This window comes from Balaenoptera ricei, chromosome 3 (assembly GCF_028023285.1).
Source record: "Balaenoptera ricei isolate mBalRic1 chromosome 3, mBalRic1.hap2, whole genome shotgun sequence".
Classification (NCBI taxonomy): domain Eukaryota; kingdom Metazoa; phylum Chordata; class Mammalia; order Artiodactyla; family Balaenopteridae; genus Balaenoptera; species Balaenoptera ricei.
Window position 1 is genome coordinate 46,609,327 of NC_082641.1, and position 13,579 is coordinate 46,622,905.

The 13,579-nt window shown below is 39.3% G+C and overlaps 1 protein-coding gene across 17 annotated transcripts in view; it reads right to left on the reverse strand.

Annotated features, from left to right (window-relative positions):
* Positions 1-13,579, reverse strand: part of PDE4D (phosphodiesterase 4D) — a 1,113,076-nt gene that overhangs the window by 137,842 nt on the left and 961,655 nt on the right. For 3 of the 17 annotated variants that reach the window (XR_009502317.1, XR_009502316.1, XR_009502315.1), the window contains exon 7: positions 4,355-4,533. The exons of the other annotated variants lie outside the window; for them this stretch is intronic. The gene's annotated coding sequence lies outside the window, so the exon portion shown is untranslated. The remainder of the gene's footprint in view (positions 1-4,354; positions 4,534-13,579) is intronic. 17 annotated transcript variants of the gene reach the window in all.

Here is a 13,579-nt window from a genome sequence, read left to right on the forward strand (position 1 = left end):
AAATGATGATCAAAAAAATAAATGGGGAGAATCATAAAATTGGTAAGGACTAATAAAGTAGCACAAACAGTAGACAGAGGACAGAGAGTATTTCCCCTCTTGTGACCAGAGTTAGAGCTGAGAAGTACCACTAAAACTAGAAGGGTATATTCCTTTAAAGAATTCTAGTGAAAAACAAATTATCTGAACCAAATATATGAGCATAGTCTCATATGATAAGTTGCTATAAAATGCATTTTGCACTGAGCGTTTAATTGCAATTGAATGTCAAGTAGCTACAAAATCTAATTGTGTTCTTAAAAATTCTTCAAGGATTATTTTGAAACTGGTCTGTGAGAGAGACTTTAAAGGTAAGTGCTTAGGGGCTGAGACACTTTCTGGTTCTCCTCTCTCTGAGACAAACTGCCAGTACTCATCTAGGCAATAAGTTAGCTTTGTGTACACCGAGATAAGAAGCCTAAGTCATCCCTTAAACTTAAAGGCAAACCCACAGGAAAAGCTCAAGGGCTTTGGGAAGCCTAGCTGTCCATTTGTAAGCTAAGCCACAGCTTCCCATAAAGCCTATTTTCACTGTATACCATGTTACTGCAAAACTTAGTTCATTTAATTAACATCAAAATGTATCAAAATTTAAATGCTTTCTCTTTGGAAAAATCAATAATCTAATATAAAATGATAATAGCATTTAACTCAGAAACAAATTACAGCCATGCCGGTATAAGGTGACTCACCTAAATTTCATAAGCAAAACCGGAGTGATCTGAGTAAATTCTAGGTTGGATGTGAATCAAGGAAACTTAGATGTCAAAAGACCTGTGTGTGATTCAGAAAAGGGTGTCCATCTTGGTGAGTTAGCCCTGAATCAATCAATTCTGCCTGGGGGGCTAGAGAAAAAGCACTCGTCTTTCTAAACGAATCCTTAGGTCTTACCCACCAACCTAATAAAAGTTTTGTACCCAATCGATATTTTAGCCAACTGTGAATGTTTGATATTGCTTCCACTTCACTCAAGCAAATGGAAAGGGTTTAGTCACCTCTAACTACTCCAAACTAATAAGTTAAAATGTAAATTTGATCATGTTCTTCCCTCCCCTAAAACCCTTCACTAGAGACGCTCGATCCATCTAGCCATGCTCCCAGCAGGCAGGCCTGTATAAACCTGAGGAAAGAGAGTCACTTTCTAATTCATCCATCCAAGGGGATGCCCCTTTTGTAATCTATCTGCCTACAGACGGTGCCTTTTAAAAATACACAAAATATGACTTAAATATACAAAAGGCACAGGGGCAGTCCTGTCAGGGACAGTTTAATGCTGATGTGACTATATACTCTCACAGCAATTTGTATTCATATGTTGCCTTCAAGGTATTTGTCATGTATTTTTAAAATTTTTTTTGTGCCCTACTAGACTGTAAGGTAGGAATTGTGACTATATAGGTCGCCTACATATCCCCAAATCCTATTATAGTGCCTGATATACAAGTAGTTGGTCTATAAAACTTTGTCATATAAAGTTGGGTTGTTATGTCATGTTCAATAGTTGCTATATTTCTCACTAGAAGTTATTTTTGAGAGGATATGAAATAATTCCATACCCTCGTGAATGACTTTATCATGGTCATACCCAAACATTATGGGCATTTGGTGAAATGATTAAAACAAAAATTAAGGTCAATGTAACATAGTTACACACACACACGCACGCACGCACACATACATTAATGAAAGGTTTCAAAAGTCCCCTTTTGGGGAATGACTGCTCTTTTTGTCCTTTCCTATTTTTTGATATTACATATATGTGGGATGTAGGATATAAATATCCTCATATAAAATCATGGTTGTCATATATGGCAGTTGTTCTGTTGAAAATAGCTTTATTTGGCTAAAAAAAGAGTTGATGAGTTGATAATCCTATACTGGACCTCTTAATTTTTTATTTTGAAATTCCAAAGTCTGGGAACCATTGACTTAGCAGAATTTTCCCATCGGAACACAGATGAGGATTTTTGTGATGCACGTCTTTGTTTCTAATTGTGCGTGGCTCCAGCTTACAATCCTTCCTTCTTTTACTTCCCTATCCTTATATTTTGACTTTTCTGATGCTCCCTACAACCATACTATTTCCTAACTTTATTATTTTCAATGTGCAATTCTGCATAATGATTGTCCCCACTTTAGGCCTTCCAAATCTATTACATAGTTTATTTCACTTTAAGAGAAGTTATTTAAAAATTCCAATTATATACCTTATAAAGATGGGTCTGATACACTCACCCACAGTTCACTGGAATAATTAAAGGCATAACCTTTAAAGGTAAGGTAGACTAAGTTTTCTTTACATACATTAGACCTCCTAATAGTGTGCCAAGGGTTAGGGATCAAAATGGAGCCAGGATAGTGATTTCTCTCAGATTTCGAGGCAAACACGTGGAAGACTGAACACAAGCCACATTCCTCACTTACTCTAGCATTCACTAGAAATATACTTAGCCTTCACTAGAAATCTAATTCCAAATGTGCCATTTGGAAAGCACTGACCTAAATGACCTTTACATGATTCAATGTACATGTAAGTTGAAACTGAGAATACTACAACTCGAAACTACTCAGATGACCTTATTCAGTGGAATAAGATTTCAAATTTTATATTTCAGCTATAGCTTTTAAAAACAGGTAATAGAGCGAAGCATACAATAATGAACAAATGAAGATAACACTAGCCTTATCCTCTCTTTTAAAAAAGTTCCTATTGCTATTCCTGTTACATATACAGCATGGGACCTCACGGCATTTACTGGCATGTTGATGTGATTAACATTTCCATTTGATAGTGGGAAGTGGCATTGGTTTTTAGCTCTGCTTTGGAGTTAATACCTGATTTCAAGATGACATATTAGAAATGTCCTTGTGAGTCAAACCCCACGAGCTGGAAAAATGATCATGTTGTTACACATGTTCAGCCTGATTTAACAAAATTTGACAATTTCACTGTTCTAGTGAAGGGAGATCTTCCTATTGCAGCAGGGATTTCTTTATTCCTTTGGCTGAAATTAGCATTGTGATCACTCTATGTCCAAGAACACATTGGCATCAAACATTCTGCCCATCACTGTTTTTCCATTCTCGTACTATTTGGAGAATTGGAAAATTCACCTGAAAAATTTACCTCTTTCTCTCTTTCTCTGTCTCTCTCTCACACAATCTATGATAATCTTGCCATGTCCATGAAACGCAAAAAGAAAAAGGTGAAGATTTTGATAGCATGAAGCAGAAGAGAATGCCCCTCCTCACTGTGACTCATAGCTAGAATTCATACTTCTCTAGTCGGAATAGTAAAATGGTTACTCATTCTACGGTGTAGGAGATCAGCAGCTTTAGAATTAGAAAGACTTGGGTTCAAATTCCAGCTCTGCCCCTTCCTAGCTATGCGAACACAGACTAGTTACTTAACCGCTTTCGGTCTCAGTTTTCTCATCTGTAAAATAGATTTCATAGAGTTGTGGAAGTTCAGGAAGATAATTTACTTGAAGCATTTAGCACAACACCTGATACAAAGGAGGCACTCAGACAACAGGAGATACAGCACTAAACTACAGTGCACTATATCAGGAGAGCAGAGAAGCTTAATTTAATAAACTTCTGGTCTGATCCATTCTAATTCTGACAGTAAACTGTAGGTAAGTGTACTGGGCCCCCTTTATGGCCTTCCCAGGTTAGCTCTCCCCAACTGACCCCTTGGGCACAGGCTACTTTCCCAGCTTCCTGACTGGGGCAGTCCCAGTAAGGTCTTGGCCATCACTGCAATTGCCTCATCTTTTCTGCTTCCCCATCCTTTTTCTGGAGGACCTGGCCTGAGCAACAGTCTCTGACTTGACAGGAACCATCTGGCTCCACGTAAGACATGTGGAACCTGTGGCTTCCCCAGGGACTTCTGGAGGGTCCAGGGAGTCAAGGTTCTGTAGAGCAAACTGACCAATGAGAGACAAAAGATGTTTGGGCAGAAAATCTGCTCACCCCTCTTCCCACAAGTGGAAATGAGGTTCTATACAACCTCATAAGCAATATTTTTTGTAACTTAGCAACTAGCTGTGGCATTTCTTGTAAAGATGTGACAAGCTTGGTAACACATTACTTTGTATTTACTTCTCTTCTCCCCTCCTGCTATTCCCTTCAACCCCACTCTGTTCTTGCTTCCTTGAGATACATGACTCTCCCTCTCCCATAAAACGTTAGCATGTAAGCTATCTCTAAGAGAATCTGGGGTAAGACTGAGGTTTAGGAAAAACAAGGCAACTGCAGTACAAGAATGAGAGAGAGAAAATTCATAATTCATTAATTCACCAATTCAACTTACCTATAATTCCTTGGATTCCCTCAACAGTAGAAGCTCTTAAGGCCACATTCCCACCTTATTAACAGAGAATAACTGATCCAGTCAGTAGAACAAGAGGATTTTGAGGACAACCCATCATTCCTTTTCTTCCATAGAGTCTAGTTTAACTTATAAACCAAGATGTTTGGAATCACTTAATGCTGTCTTGCAGGAGAGAGAGAGAGAGAGAAGGAGAGAGATATTGAGAGATTTTTCTCTTTGAAAAGCCATGTTCCTTTGTATTTAACTAAAATGTAACAGGATGTTAAAATGCAACTCTGGCATTTTTCTTTCCTTCAGAAATATGCCCGCATTTTATAGAGTAAGCTATATATTGAGGTTCCACAAAAAACGAAACGCAATTTTCACATTAAACATAGATTCTAACGGCTGGCATTTCTCCTAGTGCTGGCACATAATTATCCATAATTGCAGTTTTTCCAACAGGGGACCCACAGTGGTCAGTCTGATTCATGCCACACTGTATGACCCTTTCACATAGTGACAATGGTCTTCAACTCCAGTGCCCATGGCTGCCATCTTCCTTCAACTTACATGGAGCACTTTTCCTCTCATGCTTCATGACATCAAATATATGAGCTTTAGCTTGTTATTCAGTCTTCTTTCATCCTCATTTTCTGTATTTTTCACGACTGTTTTTCACATCGGCACATTTGCTGAGTTGGCGCCTCACAGGTGGTTTGGTCTGTGGCATATTTTAAGAGCTATGAAACCATGGGCTCAGCTATTGGGTTGCAATGAGTTACATAATGCATGTGCAGTTCAGTGCACTAACAAGAGGATTTTCCTAAGACCCCAAATGACCCAGGAAACTGACGCACAGAAGGGACTGCACCTCATTAAACATCCCCTGACCAGGATGCACTTATCCTGAAGGACATGACCTTACTTTGAAGGATGGTGGTCTGTGGAGAACAGATCTGGTAATCATCTAACTACACTAAAGCACATTTATTTCTGTTGCTATTTGGTTCATTTTATATTGGTTTGGTTTGTTTTCTGTTCTTAGCAATCAGGCCATTTTATGAGTACTTTGGCGGGCAGTAGGAATAGTTGTTTTCTCTAGGAAATTTCTAATCTTTCAAAGACAGCAGAGATGTTATAGGCATTATAAATTCAATTAAACGTGGTCCCTGGTCCCAGGATGATGGTTAGAACCCTTTTTCTTTTTCTTGCCACTCCATTTAATTTACTTGGAACCAAGGAGAGAAGTGTGAAACTCCAGCAATATTAAGATAAGTTGAAATTCTGGGCCAGGAAGTATAACCCTCTCTGGTCTGGGCTCATTTTCCAGAAAGGCCTGTCATTGGTATAGGAGGATAAAGTCCATCCAAGTTTTATTTATCTCATTATTCTGATAGTTCATTCATTCTTTCAACACATATAATATCATCTGTGTGCCAGGCACTGTGACACATGTGACAGGGATGACATGTCGAGCAAGATCCCTGCCCTATGACGACCCACCGTAACATCCTGTTGAAATAGAGGTTTTAGCGTTCATTTTCCAAGTCTCTGTGTACCAAAGGATGAATAAGAAGAAGCAAATAACATCAATTTATTCACAGATTGTTTTTATCCATTCATTCAAGAACCATTTACTGGGGACTTCCCTGGTGGCACAGTGGTTAAGAACCCTCCTGCCAGTGCAGGGGACATGGGATCGAGCCCTGGTAAGGCAAGATCCCACATGCCGTGGAGCAACCAAGCCCGTGCGCCACAACTACTGAGCCTGCGCTCTAGAGCCCTCAAGCCACAACTACTGAGCCCGTGTGCCACAACTACTGAAGCCCACGTGCCTAGGGCCCGTGCTCCGCAACAAGAGAAGCCACCGCAATGAGAAACCTGTGAGCCACAATGAAGAGTAGCCCCCGCTCGCCACAACTAGAGAATGCCAGCACGCAGCAATGAAGACCCAATGCAGACAAAAAAAAAAAAAAAAATTACGAAAGGTCTACCATGTAATAGATGTCACACCAAGTGCCAGGAAACAAGGATAAAAAATACTGAGGCATCTAGAGATCATATGAAAAAATGACTCTGGCTACAGAAATATTTTAAAAGCCTAAATGGTAAAGAGCACCCTAAACAAAGTTGAATTAGAATAAAGAAAACAAAATGTTTGCATACAAGGCTCATTTTCTTAACAAAACATTAACATGTTGATAAAAAAATATATACAAAACTCCCAAAAGGATAACTGTTTTAAAGAATCTTTTACATTCATTTTAAAAAGTGGGAAAAAGGTGACCAATAAACATACGAAAATGTGACCTACCTCATTTACGATTAAATTAGATTGGCAAAATATTCTGTTTGTGAATCCCAGAGTCAGTGGACGTGGGAATACAACAATATCTTATGCTGATTATGGGATTCTAACTTGAAGTAGTCTTTTTGGAAGACAGTCTGGCAATGTCCATGAAATTTTTAGATGCAATTTCACTGCTAAACACTTATTCAATGAACATATAAAAGGACACAAAAATGTTCAGGTAGAAGGAAGCTTGCAGTGTTATTTGTAGTAGTAAAAAACTGGAAATGATCTACAGGTCTATCAATAGCATTAAATGGATTATTGCACATACATAGGGAAATACCATGTGTCAGGTAATAAGAATAAGATGTAGATCATTATTTATATAAACACATACAGAAGAGCCCAAAGATATACTGTTAAATTAAAAAGAGCATGGTGCAGAATAGTATGTGTAGTACTCTCTGGAAGGATATGCAAGAAACTAGTAACACTTTACTCTAGACCGTCATGACCCATCAATTAGAATTGGTACAAGGGACACCTATATGCTTTCCTGCTCTCTCACGTGATAACGTTTACTGTAAGTGGGCTCTGTCTGAAGGATGTGCTGGTCCAAGATCTTTGAAGATTTGCATACAGCTTGAATCAGGAAGAAATGAAGATCAATACATGTTTTCAAAGGAAGGAGGACTTAAAGAGGGCCGAGAGAGAGACAGAGGGAGAGAAGCATAGTAACAAAGGGTAGGTAGGGGAATCAACTCATCCCAATTTGCCCAGGACTTTCCTAGGTTTAGTCCTGAATGTCCCACATGCCGGAAGCTCTTCAGTCCCAGGCCATGTGGAACTGCTGGTCTCCCTAGCCAACCCTGAAGTTACTACAGAGACTTATGCATTTACTGAAGGCATAGGAGAAGCTGACATACTTTCTTTCCTGCCCACATTCCAGCTTCCCTGTACCTCTACCTATATGTCAAAGGGTCCACACAATTTTCCCTATCCCAGAATTCCACCTCTATCCTTTGGTGCAAGGATTTCGAGTTTGCTTTGGTGATGTCACCTTTGGGATTAGGATCTAAAACTGGGGGTTTCCTGGAGTTTGTATACAGCTTTCCAGGAAAAAGGAAGCTATTGTGAAAGAACTGGGAGGGAAGGAATTTGGATCTGAGGGGGAAAAAAAGTTATTTGTAGGTCTGGGAATAATAAAGCCAAAGAGGTTTTCAAGGTGACAAAAAACTTCATGGTATGGATGGGAAGGGATAAACCCATATTCATCAGAAAAAGTGAACTGATATCTATTAAATTAAGTGAAATAAAAATGGGGGGCATCTTAGGGGCAAACTCTCCAAACAAAACACACCAACCCTTAGGAACCACTGGATGTAATTAACAATGTAGATGCTTCTTCTGACACTGTCTATATGACCCAGGACACTCTGGAGGGAGTAACTAACAGCAGAAGACTTAAATTATCCCCAGTGGCAGGTGCCGTGGTGTGTGCACGCGATCGCCCTCATCAACCCTAACAAGGTTTAAGGAGAAGTCCCTGGGGAATCTCATTGTTTACAGTGTCCATGGCAAGAGGGAAGCCAAACACTGGGGACACATGTTACTTCCCTTTGGTCCCTGAAAGTGGGTAATGTTTCCGATTTGGGAACAAGGGCATCAGAAGCATAGCTATTCAGTGCATGTGTTTCTCATGACGATGTTGGTATTCCTCTCGTGTACGTCCCGTCCCCGCAGTAACCATTTACTGAAGGAAAGCTGAAGCCCTTTCAGCTTGGTTGCATTTTCTAAGATTTCCTACAGAAAGAAATCCTCACTGTGATTTACAAGCTATCTCGTCTCCGGCCGTCAACACTTTTGCCCTTTAGTGGGTGGGCGTGTTGCTTTTTGCATTGATACCTCAGCAGCCTCTGCCACTTCTTCAAAGCCATGCAATCCTTTAACTAATATTTGCTAGGGGGTGGGCGCTGGAATTTCACAGATGAGGAAGACACAGATTTCAGTCCCAGGAGGTAATGGTACATGAGGGAAAAAAGACAAGACAACTAATACTAGGACATTGTAAGATGAAAGAGGTGTGTGCTTGATTTTATGGACATATAGAAGACGAAAGCTTAAACTCAGGAAGAAGTCAGAAATCGCCATTTTAAGGGGCAAGGAGGGACCCTCCAGTTTCTGTAAGAGATGAGGGTGGGGAAGACTTCCAACGATGGCAGAACAGTATAAGCAGAAGCTACAGAGGTGTGGGAGAGCAGAGCTTGATCAGGAAACTACAAACTGTGGACTGGAATCCAGGGGGCCACAGGATGGAAGGAAGGAACTTGAACTGGTTTAAGTGAGAGCAGACAGTGAGGGGAAGGGGGAAGAAAGGGCACTCATTAACTGAGACTTCATTTTGTACCAGACTTTTTATATTTGGTATCTCGTGTGATTATTCCAATAACCTCCTAACAACGTCTGTTACTCCATCATGCAGATGAGGAAACAGAAGATGAGAAAGGTTATACACCTGGGCTGACCCACAATTTGAGGTCAGGTGTATCTAATACCAAAGCCCCTGGTCATTTTATTACAGGACACTGAAGGTAAAGAAGCCTAAGCTTTCCCCTGAAGGCACTGAGGGCTCTGACGGGTATCAGCAGGAGAGAGATATGATTAGAACTGCATTTCAGAAAAAAATTACTCCGACAGTTACATTCAGGAGGGGGAACTGAAGCCAGGGAAAACTGGGAGGGAGCTTTCCCAGGAGGACAGAGAAATATTTTTTTTTTCTTTCTTTCTTTCTTTCTTTTTTTTTTTTGCAACAAAGGTCAGCATCTCGTGGCTCGTACAGAAAAGTTGAGGATTTCTTAGGACTTGATTTGTCATTCTTGCATTTATGTTTAGAAACATGCAAGTGTGAAATGTAAGTTACAAAACTGATGAAGTTGGATCCTGGACACTCTGGTCCATCTTAGAAGGGAGCGGGGTTGGGGGAGGGGCTAGAGGGCTAAATAATGATAAATTTCCAAAATTGAGAAACACAAAATGCATACAGATACAGTCCCATATAGATGGCCAGGCTGGCAGAAGACATCCATTCTTCTTAAGGGCAACAGCTGGAGACATTGGAAAAAGATGAAGCAGTTGCAACTTGCCCTGATGTAATTAATGCCAAGGGTTATTATCCTCCTGTTAAGTGATCCTACTACTTTAGAAGTTTGAGGTGATGGCTGGCCTAAGAGCTTTCTTTAGCAGTATGTCTCAGTGTAGCTATAAATTTCCGTCAAGTCATGTCCTGCAAATTAGGTCTAGTTAAAGAGCTCAGGAATAGGAGAGGGGAGTGGATTGGGATCTACACTCAGGGCTGGCAAAGTTAATTTACTTCTTGAATTAAAAATTTGACAGCATTATAATGCCTCTTTGGATTGGAAATATATCTTTTTCAGATATACATTCATTTTGCACAAATGAAGGAGGTAAACCAAAAATCAGAGTGTTGTTCTTAAAGACTGCTTTGTCATAAGCTCTAGTCCAGAAGGCTAGAAATTGTTTTTGAAAGAATTAGAAAAACATTTTTCAGTGAAAATTTTGTGGCTTGATCTTGTTCAGAAATACATGTTCTGTTGTATACATATAAGATGTACACAGACCTCTGTACTTTATAGTAGGTAAAAGTGTTTGCACCAGAGGGTCAAGATTTCGAGATGCCAAGCAAATATTCTTATCATCAAGATACGGTTACAGGAACTAAAGAAGTAGTAATATTCCTTGACGTGATTCTGTCATAAAAGGTTAAAACCTTTACCAGATTTACATCTCAGAGTCAAGGAGATAGTCATTCTTTGAAGGTTGCAAAAGTCTGGCTAGATTCAGGAATCATCAGTGTTCCTTTGAAGGGAAACTTTGTTCCTTTGAAGGTAAAAATTATACCTATGCATACGTATTCGACTTGTAAAATCAGAAAGAATCCTCCATCTATAAAGTATAAGTAGTTTATACATACTGTAAGTGGATATTTTACTTGTGTGGCAGAAAGAAAGTTCCAGAGGTTTCAGGATCTACAGGTAGTAAAAAAATGCAATATAACTGGTAAAATGGCAACCAGTCTGGTGATCTTTAAATGCCTAATAAAAAACATTTCCTACAAACACTGTTACTTGAAAACTCACAATTAGATAATCATTTCTTTGTACCTACAAAATAGAAATATCCCTCAAAGTAAATTATACCACAGTCTAAATAATCTTTCAGTTCCTTTTCTGCAGCTAACCTACTTGCCCAAATGATTCTGACAGCAATTTTCAGGAAGTTCACACCTAAAACCATCTTTAAAAAGTAGTTTCGGCTACACCTGTAATTCACTGATGAGGCCCGGAGAGGTAAAACAATTTTTTCAAGGTCACAAAGCCATAATCTGTCATCAACAAAATCAAGACTATGGTCAACTTCAGGATCTTGTTTTTGGATGTTTTGTTGGTCCTGAGGCAGTTCCTGAGGGCCCTGTCCTGGAAAGTAAATGAGGTAAAGAGGCAACCAGGTGGGGCTGGTGGCCCCCGGCCGCACTTCATCTCAAGCAGGTCTGCTGTGTTACACAGAGTTATATACCAGGCTTCTTTCTGAATAACATTGATTTGAAGGAAGACATCTTCTGCTAAATGAAATTTTTAAATGAGTACATGCAGGACCTTGCTGATAGATTGGGCATGTGGAAGAGAAGATGTCCCGACATCTGTGGGAACTCTACATGTTCCAGAAGGCCAGAACTCTGTCCTACTCATCTTGGATTTTTCCCCAGAATCTAACTTGGTGTCTTGGGGCCTCATTGTTATAGGGTATGGAGGTTCTTGTAGTTATACCTCCAGGGGATCCCTTCTGACCTCAGATGATTTTCTAATTATCTCCTTGTTTTCTTCCACAGACCCATGGGATGTGGTTAGCTAGTGTCTCTTAAGGCCAGCCCTGACTTTTTTGTGACACACCTACTTTCAAGTTAGGGACACAGTCTCCTAAACTGGACCCACCCTTTTGTTTCTGCACAAGCCTTGAAACTCATGTGACTGACTGACTGAATATTGGGTTGATAATAACTGCAGGGAAAGAGCTAAGAGGTAGCAAATGTAACAATGATGAAATGACAAGGTCATAGCATTCTTGATATGTTAGGAAGGTAAATGAGTTCAACCTCATTTTCCACTAGTCTTCTTAGAAATTTTTATGATTGCTTTCTCTTTTCTTTTGTTTACTATTTTATTCCTGAGCTACATTTCATCTTTTCCTACCTATAAGGAGAGTCTAAATTTAGTTTTCTTTCTCCCAACCTCCAAGCTCTCCAACCTCACTTTCCTTCCTCTTTCAATTCTAATTGCAAATTAGGTCAAGAAGGCTTAACAGTCCCAGACATTATGTAGTATTTCCATCTCAAAGCAAACTCCAGGTTGTACTCTTCAAATTTAAAGTCCTTTTCACACTTTTATTGTGGGGGGGGGAGGCGGATACCTGACCTCAGGCAATTAGTGACTAAATGACTTGTTTTCTTGCTAAGTTTTGCCTAAAGGTGGGCCCCTTATACAAGCACACAAAGGGTAGAAACCACACCAATTAGTGGCTCTCAAGCTGGGTGGGGGTCTGAGAAAAGTTTTCTATTAACACTTTTCTAATGTATATTTTCACTTCAATAAGTATCTTTAAAAATTATGCTTCTCCCATCACGAAGACCAAAATCTCTTTCCCAGAGATCATCGCAATTAAAAGATCTTCCACAGAATAAGACTTTTTAAAGTTAGTGTCTCCATTTTTCAGAAATCTTTCCTGAAGGTATTTGCTTGGGGAATATGAAAGAAATTTTCCCCACTAAAATGGGATTTAATAACGATTATAAAGAATGATCTGTAAGTAATGGATTATTTGGGGGTTACATGGGAATAGAAAGTAGGATTGGGAAACATGTCCTAAAATTTATATTCATAAAAAAAACTTAGTGCCTAAAGAGGCACTAAGTTACTTTTCCTTCCCTTTCTTTTCCCTCACCCCTTCCTTTCTTCCCCTTCCCACCCTCTCTCTTTTTCCCCGTCCCTCATCCTTCCTAGAACCCGTAAATGCTCAGTTATCTCCAAACATTTATCCAAATTCAAACTCCAGTCAATTTGATTTGCTTTTACAGTAAGGGTAAAAGGGTTCCACTTTGAAGAAAACTAAATTTAAATGTCACCATCAATAAATCAACTAAAGAATCAAGGAGATTTATAGCATGGGGAGAGAAATTGATTTAGCATAGGGATTAAGAGGTTATTGAGTCAGCCAGATGCAGTCTGGACTCCAGCTCCACCATGTATGTCCTTGAGAGAGTTAAACTACACATCCTCCTACGAACAACGGGGATAACACTATCCATCTCCAAGTGTAATTGTGAAGATTAAATGATAATGTGTTCATAAAAAGCTCAGATATGCCTGGAACATAGTAAGTACTCAATAAATATAATTAACATAGTGTTAACATTATAATATCTTATACTATTCATATCATTGCAAAGTAATAAAGCAAAGGACACTCCAGTATTCTACCTAATTATGCAAATGAGTATGCAATAATTTAATTCATGTGCTTCTACTGTGTTTTACAATTATCTCACTCAAGTGAGATAATTTTGTAAAAACTATTGGATGCTCCTGCCAAGTTAGATCTTAGTATCAATAATGAATTGGGAGCAGAAGCAAGAAGAACTACAATCCTGCAGCCTGTGGAACAAAAACCACATTCACAGAAAGATAGACAAGATGAAAAGGCAGAGGGCTATGTACCAGATGACGGAACAAGATAAAACCCCAGAAAAACAACTAAATGAAGTGGAGATAGGCAACCTTCCAGAAAAAGAATTCAGAATAATGATAGTGAAGATGATCCAGGACCTCAGAAAAAGAATTGAGGCAAAGATCAAGAAG